The sequence below is a fragment of the Cornus florida genome, unplaced genomic scaffold, assembly GCF_030987335.1.
Source record: "Cornus florida cultivar Cherokee Brave unplaced genomic scaffold, ASM3098733v1 CherokeeBrave_3.0.0_Hap2_Chr05, whole genome shotgun sequence".
NCBI classification, from domain to species: domain Eukaryota; kingdom Viridiplantae; phylum Streptophyta; class Magnoliopsida; order Cornales; family Cornaceae; genus Cornus; species Cornus florida.
The window spans coordinates 91730649-91739610 of NW_026775575.1; the positions used below are offsets into that span (position 1 = coordinate 91730649).

At 36.1% G+C, this 8962-nt stretch overlaps 1 long non-coding RNA gene across 1 annotated transcript; it reads left to right on the plus strand.

Annotated features, from left to right (window-relative positions):
• Window positions 1-6422: 6422 nt before the first annotated feature.
• On the plus strand, window positions 6423-8891 carry LOC132307614 (uncharacterized). Its single transcript, XR_009482279.1, has 2 exons — window positions 6423-7238; window positions 8621-8891. It is a non-coding gene; the product is annotated as an uncharacterized LOC132307614 (long non-coding RNA).
• Window positions 8892-8962: the final 71 nt, after the last annotated feature.

The window sequence follows — 8962 nt, forward strand, 5'->3', positions numbered from 1 at the left end:
AGGAAAATATTATGGAACAACTAGAAGAGTTCTTTATTCAGTTGAAGTGCTGAGTTATTTGTTCCAGTTGAAAAGTCAAATGTGCAAGCTTATAAGTCCTTGAATGGATTAAAGCTACTACCGAGACAGTGACATAAATGTGATGCGCAAGTCATTTTATGCCTTAAAATATAAATGATATACTGATTGGTATATTTGATATGAAAGATTTAACATCTGATAATATAGTATATTCTCAATAGAGTGAGATTGAGATAATACTAGTTATGATAACAAAAGCCTAGCTAACTTTTGTAGATGTAAATCTCAAATATAAATACTAGCCAAAGTATATCATTGGTTGAGATTGCAAGGCATTTTAATAACTGTATTTAATTGCACATTTTCAATCCAGGATCGGATCACTAAAAAACAATAAATTGGGTAATTGAGATACACCCTAAATCCAATATTGCATAGATCGAGGTATCTAACTAAATTGGAGGTGTAACAGTGATGCAATCTGGATATGGGATATTAAAGACTTCAAATCCAATAGTGGATATGTTTTTTATATTAAAGGTGTAGTTCTATGTTCTTAATATAACTCAAAGTTAGAAACTTTGAATAAATCAAATAGGGAAGTCAATAGACTTCACCTAGAGGACAATTCAAAGTAAGTCTACACCTGTGCCACTAAAGAAAATGATATTGCTAACAATAAGCAATTTTAGGGCACAAGGTATACAGTTGCTCTCACCTGGAGAAATCTCTGCAGAGTGTAATATTTCTAAACACAACCTTGTGGCCACATATAAAATTGAAGGTTGTACTAGAGAGCAATTGTACAGTTCATCGAGGGGAATGGGGTTTAAAGCCGAAAGTTAACGAGTCACCTTAATGGAAACCCAACCTAGCTGACTGGAGATCCCAAGATCTAGATTCAAAGGGACAACAGAAATTCTGAGTGACTCACCAAAAGCACTGGGAAGATATAAATATTCTACCCATTTCTATGATGAGACAGTGCTACCTACAACGATGATCAGGATAAGCTACGCTTTTAATGACTCTTATACCTTGAAAATTCAAGTGGGGTTTGGTAGGATACTCTTAATAAGAAGTCACCTATATGAGTGTGAAGTGGGGCCGCTTCTATGAGAACTATAAAGGCTAAGTTTTTTAGAGCACTCATTGAATACCAGGACTTGTTCAGGGCCAAAATGAACACAACAATGAGAACCAACTTTGTGAGGAAAGCTACTGTGTGTTTGTTATTGTCTTGGTTTACACAAATGGCTAAACAGTTCAAGACATCGCGTTCACTGGTTAGCCAGTAAATCCGATAGCAATACATTAGGGAAGGTTCAAAGCCAAAAGCCACCTATCCTGATGCAGTAACTTTTTGACTATACTCTCTCTAGTGTCTGCATGATCATCTTTTGCATTTTACGCAAATTTCCATTCATGTGGGGGATTGTTGGAAACGGGGGCATTAAAAACATAAACTTTGGATGAGATTTGAAATAGATTCCGTTAATAATTTTTTACGGATCTCTAGACAAGCCCGTTTCTCTCCATAAGGAGATGAATGTGGTATATTTACTTTCTGAAATCCGTTTCTGGATGAATGAGAAATTAGCTCCAAAGTGTGGTGTTTTGATAAGCCTAAATGGGTATGCAAAATGTGGGAAGTGTTTGTTCCACATGGAAAAAATGTTGAAACAAATTGAAATTTAAATAAGCTGAGTTTATGATTTGGGCTTGAGCTTGGGCCTAATTGTAAAGTCCAGATTATTCTTTTTTGGAATTTTGGATTGGGCCTAATTTTGGGCTGGGCTTATTTAAATAGGTTTTACAAATGAGTGGGTTTTTTGGGTGGTTGGTTTTTTAAATTAAAAAAAAAAAAAAAAAACTACTTTTTAGTTTTTCTAAAAGGTTACACCTTTTAAATTAAAAAACCATATTTTAGTTTTTCTAAAAGGTTACACCTTTTAAATTAAAAATCCACTTTTAGTTTTTTCGAAAGGTTACACCTTTTTCCGAACCATCATGACCCATGGTTACACCCACTCGAAAAGACACATTGCAACCTATTGGAATGGATGTGTCTATTGGTGAACAGACACCACGTGAACCATTGCAACCTATTGGAATAGATGTGTCTAGTGGTGAATAGACACCATGTGAACCATTGCAACCTATTGCAATGGTTGTGTTCAATAATGAAGAGATACACCCAATCCGAAAAGGCATTTCTGTTTCTATAAATACCCCCATTTGGATCATTTGCAATTCGTTCATTTTTCATTTTTCTTCTATCTCCCTCTCTAGACTTGAACCCAACCTAAGTGGGTTCAAACCATAGGTTAAGTGGTCCGAATCACTTAGACCCTAATCCAATTTCATCGAGCCATATTAAGATTGGTCCGAACCATTTGGTTCGGATTACACCTAATTCAGCATTTATATAGTATATAGATGCATTTTTTAGTCAGAGAGAGTATTACACAGAGGAGGTTCGCCGTATCCACGAGTTTGTAGTGCTGCTACTGGTGGATGTAGACCGTTGTATCCTGGGAGATAGACGCCACTGAGTCCGTTAGCACCATAGCGGGGCGAATCTGTCTTAAGGATATAGTATCCAATACTAGCCTCGGTCCAGGTTCATTCCTTGCATATTATTATTATTTTATTGCTTTATTTTGTATATTTAATTAAATATAGAGTTGCATATTTAATTAATGATTTATTAGCATATTGTTAATTATCTCATGACATATTAGTATAAGGGTTGTTATATCTTAAAAGTCACATTAAGCGTATATTTTACCAACACTCAATGTATCACCACACCTTCCTACTCCATTTCTCTAAATGGGGCACTCTTTGGGTTCTTTAAGGGAAAAAGAGGGATTCGACAAGGGGACCCCTTTTCCCCACTATTGTTTATCATTGCTATGGAGGTCCTCTCACTCTCCTTGTCTAACTCAATTAGCAGCAACCAGACTATAAGTATCATTGGAGATGTAGCAAACTGGCTCTTTCCTATCTATCATTTGCGGATGATGTGTTATTATTCTCACATGGCAGCCTTCCTCAGTCCAAACTCTTTATCAAGCCCTCAATAACTTCCTCACAATTTCTGGTTTAAGCATTAATGTATCCAAAAGTTTAGTCTTCTTTGCTGGGGCTGATAATCAGGTGAAAGCAGATATACTTGCCTTATTGCAGTTTGGAACTGGCACTCTTCCTGTAACCCACCTAGGTTTGCCACTCTCATCCAAGGCCCTTAGTGCAGCAGACTGTACTACACTTGTTGTTAGACTCACTGCAAGGGTGAAGAGGTGGTCTGCTAGATTCTTCTCCTTTGCAGGGAGGGCAGTCCTCATTAAGTTCATCCTTTGCTCAATGCAATCCTATTGGGCTCAGACTTTTGTGTTGCCTAAAAAGGTTATTGATGAAGTTAATCAAATTTTGATGAGATTCTTATGGTCAGGCCTTGAACTAAAGAATTCTTGTGCTAAAGTGGCATGGGATGTGGTTTGCAGACCTAAAATTAATTGAGGTTTGGGTTTTCCTAATCTTGAAATGGCCAACATCATTGCTAATTTGAAACATATCTGGAAGTTGTTTGCCAGAAGGAAGGATAGTTTATGGGTTGGTTGGGCATATAGATACTTGATTAAAGCTAGAAGCTTTTGGGCTGTGAATCCAACAGCCTTAAGTTCAGGGTTCTGGAGAAGATTACTAAAGTTAAGGGGCATGGCAAGAGGATTGTTGAAACATAAGATGGGAAAAGGCACAGACACAATGATGTGGATGGACTTTTGGCTACCAAATGGACCTTTAATTCAACAGCTCAACCTGAATGTTGGGGAAATTCTTCAACTGGACATGAGAGTCAAAGTTGGTAACCTAATTTCCTTGAACCATTGGGTTGTTCCACCCTCAGTAGCACACATCCCATTCTTCCGATCGTAAAACTTTCATTCCCAGCTTCATGATCTGCCAACCCCTTCAAATGAACCTGATACAATTATTTGCTTACCCTCACCAAACTTAAACTTTTCCCTTGCTCACACAATTAAGTACTTGCTCCCACCCACATTCGTCTTTCCTTGGCATCATATTGTTTGGTTCAAATTCCATATTCCCAAGCAAAGTTTTATTGCTTGGCTGGCAACAAAGGGTAGACTTAACACACTGGATAGGAAGTCTATGAAGCACAAACACCACATCAATGCATGCTATCTTTGTTTGTCCAACAGCAAGTCTATGGATCACTTATTCTTCAAGTGTGAATTCTCAAAGAAAATCTGGACTTTTGTTCAACACACAGCTGGATTCTACATTCAGCCAGCGAGTTGGAGGGGCTTAATTTCGTGGTGTTCTGATAACTGGAGCTCAAAGGGATTCCTTGTCCACAAGTTACTTCTCTCAGCTGCTGTTTATTTTCTTTAGATGGAGAGGAACAATAGAGCTTTTAGGAATTCCTCTTCATCCCCATCCACAGTCATTAATCAGATCAGGAATTGTACTAGAGGGAAACTTGTTTCAATCATACTGAAAAGTTCAACTGATTTGAGGAAAATGAATAAACTTGAGGACCTACAGAAGCTCTTCAATGATGGCTGCTACTTAGCAAATGCTCACTCTCTGGCTTTCTACTGAGAGTTGGTGTTCATTATGGTTGTAACTAGAAAAAAGTAGTGCATGTAACTGGAAAGTTGTTGATTTGCTTGTAGTTTTCTTTTGGTTTGCTGATGTATCTGGAAGTAGAGTTGCAAGTTGGGCGGGTTCAACCTAGCCCAGTCCCAACCCAACCTCAACCCGAATAGGGTTGGGTTGGGCCAACCCGAATTATACTTAACATGGGTTATAGTAAAAACCCAGCCCGAATATTTTTGGGCCGATCGGGTCGGGTTGACGGGTTGACTTTTTAAAAATTATTTATATTTTTTTTTTGGAAAATATATATATTATATAGATATATATATATATATATATATATATATATATATTATTAAAAAACAAAAAAAATTTAGGGCAAATCATTTCAGCCTCCCCTGTCTCATTCTCAACTCTCTCTCTCTCTCTGCAACTTCAAACTACAAAATCTACAAGAATCAGAAGTTCAAAATCCATATATTTCAGATCTGTCTGCAAGAATCAAAAGTTCAAAATCCATATATTTCAGATCATTTCAGATTGTTCAAAAAATCAAAACCCATATGTTTCAGTTTCCATCGCCGGCTGTTCCAATTCTTGCCGTTCGCAAGCTTCAGCCGTCTCAAGCTTGCCCCCCTCTCTCTCTGCAACTGCTAACTTGTATGTATGGGTTTTGTTTTTATTTTTGGAAGTGACGGCGGCGGCGGTGGATCGGCTGAGGACGGCGGCAGAGAGAGAGAGAAAGAAAAAGAGAAAGAGAAAGAAGAGAAAAGAAAAGAGAAAAGAGAAAAAAAAAAAATTCGGGCAGAGAGAGAAAGAAGAAAGAAGAAAGAGAAAGAGAAAGAAGAGAGGAGAGAGAGAAAAAAAAAATATATATTCGGGCAGAAAGAAGAAAGAAGAAAGGGAAAGAAGAGAGAGGAGAGAGAGAAAAAAAAAAAAAAAATATTCGGGCAGAAAGAAGAAAAAGAAAGAAAAGAGAGGAGAGAGAAAAAAAATTTCGGGGAGGAGAGAGAAAAGAGAAAAAAAAAAAAAAATTAATTTTGGGTTTTGGGTTGGGTTCGGGTTGAGCTCGAGCCCAACCCGAATTGTTTGGGTTTTGACAAAATCCAACCCGAGCATGAACCCGATTTGTAAATTGCGTGTCCAAATTTTAAAATTTTTGGGTTGGGGTTGGGCTGGACTGGGCTAACCCGCCCAACTTGCAGCCCTATCTGGAAGTAGTGCTTTTGCTTTGTTTCTGCTTAGGCAGTCTGTGTTTGTCCTATTTGGACTTCCCTGTAAATTCTTTCCTTCTTCTAATACAAGCTTACCTTTTAACTAAAAAAAAAAAAAGCAAAAAATTAAGAATCAAATTCCTTACATGTACTTTGTGTCTGATAAGGGAACAAAGCTTCTTGGAATTTCTCCACTTAGTTTGTTAAAGTTAAGGTCTCTCCAAGAGAAATCAGGAGAAACAAGAGATAAGTATGTGATCAAAAAGCCAATTAAGAAAATAAGAGATACATGAAAAAAGATAATAGAAAAGAAAGGTACAATAACAAGGTTTGCAACTTTGCCATTTCTCCAATATAATCAGGTATCTGTCCCATAATGTTACAGCTCCTTAATATTCTGCGATGCAATCACACACACACACACACATATATATATCACTTGAAAACACAGGAAGATAATAATAATATATATTCCATAAGAGAATATAGAAACTTTCAACGCACAGTGTCTTCATGATTTTCATATTACTACGAAGTGGAAAAGCTGCTTCGCTTCCACTTAAGTCAGCTGCTTCGCTTCCACTTAAGTCACTGATTCTCCTGCGTTTGTTTTTATTTTAATGAAGAATGAACACACATTAGATATTATTTTTACATAAAATGGGTAAATCTATGAAAAGAGGAATTTACTTACAAGTCAGTCAGATTTTTCAAGAGAAAAATTCCAGAATGAATTGGCCCATCCAAACCACTAGCCTGAATCACCCTGTCATAATTTTATTTAAATGAATAGATAAACAGAGAACATCTTCCAAAGAAAAATTGAAATACTAAAACAAGTAAAAGTCGCACAATTTTTCGAGATTTGTTCAGTTTTGGATGAAATTAAAAATCTTTCCTGTAAAGCTGTTGTCACTAATCCTATCGCAATGTGTAAAAGAATAAATGGAACAATTGATTTTAAAATTTAGACACAAATAAGTATCTAGACATAAAAAAATAAAAATAAATCAACTTTAGATACATACAATGTGATATCCTCCGTTTGTTTATTTTTAGTGGTGTATTATTTGTTTAAAAGAAAGAATGGATAATGTTATGTGGCACTTGTAGGAGTATAGTGGTGGCAACAGTAACACTTGTCCTTATGCATGGGATGAAGTTGCCAGGTGTATTTCCACTTGCATTAAAGCTTCTGGAAGAAGCTTAGTTGACTCAAAAGTCTTCAAGGCTTAGTGGAAAGTGTATATATCTTTATATAATAGAGTACAAAACCCCACACACACACACACACACACACATCACTTGGTCTCGGCTAGAGAGAGAGAGAGAGACTGGAGGGAGGAGGAAGGAGGAACCGGTAGCCATAAGGAGGTAGGTTTTCAGATCTTAATTTTTTTTTTTTATTTTCAAATCTGGTATTTAAAAGAAAAGGAAAGTTTGAAACTTTTGCTTCCGGATATTCTCTCAAAATATTGTTTTAGTTGTGTAATCTGTTGGCCAATAATCTGAAATTTTTGTAAATTTAGTCTTGTTGTGGAATCTGAACAGAACACTAGATTGGCTTTCGGAATGCTATTTTCATACTTTTACTTTTACTATTTTCTTTGAAGTTTTAAGGCATTGAAATATCCTATAAATTGAACTTGTGGAATTTTATTTGATTTGATTTACTTACCTATTGAATTCATTATGGAATCATTTTAGTGTGTAAGGTAGTCCATGGGATTACTTTTCACCCAGAAATCCCTCTATTTTGTGTGACTAAAATTAATTCCTGTATATAGTTTCTTTCTGGAATATTTATTGTGAATTTCATATTACAATCAATTGGGTTACAATTAGTTTTCGTGTATATCAGTTTGGTCAATAGAAGACTTTATACGAACTTTTGAGTAAATAATATTTTTTTTATTTGCTGAAAGATTTTTTTTAGATAGCGAGTAGCCTTGTTAAAATGGGTATTTTATGCTCATGAAGGCTGTGCACAGATTATGCTCTTTGCTGGTAGTATTTCTTTGAAGTTCTCTTTTACAGATTTGTATTGCATGTAGATTTCTTGTTTATTTTATTATATTTGTAATATTTGATTTATGAATTAGTAGTATTGATTTATTAGTAAATTTATATTTGTAAATTGTGATTATGTAGGAGAATGAAAATGTTTTTGGGTAAGGCTGCCTACGGTGGTAATTGATTATGTTTTTTTTTTCAACTGTGTATGTGACTCAGAGTCAAATAGGTAGGGTAAGAGTTTCCCTTAGGTTGAAAAACCTTAAATGGCCCGAGCCCTAACGAGGGGGTGTTCACGGTCCCGGGGTGAGAGCCCCTTAATCCGAATGACGGGGGCAGCGGTCCCGAGGGGTAGGTCCTTAAAGACGCGTGGGGGTACACAGTATTGGACCGATTTTGATTACTATTGTTTTGCGGGATTGGTTACCTTTGATGAGCAAATCAATTTCTTGATTTTTCTAGATACATGAGAGTTGATATGAGATGAATTTTGAATAAAATTTTTAATTTTTTCATTGAGTTGGAATACTATATATATTTTAGTTTTGTATTCGTGGACAGCCTACTTAAGTGTTCAGTTAAAATTTCCACATGGCTATAGTTCTTCGCTACCTCAACTATTAAAGAAGGTTCATTTGAATCTTGATTTTAAGAAAAATATATATATATTTCTATTTATTTTTCATAAAATCGGAAATTCTGGGCTCTTTTGAGCTCACCCTTTTTCTAAAATTTCTTTTCAGGTCCTAGTGGTGGTGAAAAGGTCGCGGTGCAGGAGTAGGGATGGCATTAGGCGGGTTTCTTTCATGGAGGCGTGGCAGTCCGTGGGAGACTGCTATGTATATATTTTTTTTGTACCGGCGGCTGCCTTGTTGTTTGGGTTATAAATTATGTATATAATGAGCAGCCTAGTGGGGACTTGTGTGTATCTCCTTTTGTGATTGTAAATGGAACTTTTGGTTGTATATAAAGACTATGGACGGAATGATCATGGGTACGTTAGTTGTTGTTTAAGGGTTTTTGGCTATGAGTTTGGATTTCCTTTATGTTATCAAGCAGGTTGTGATTTTTTTTTTTAGTATTGG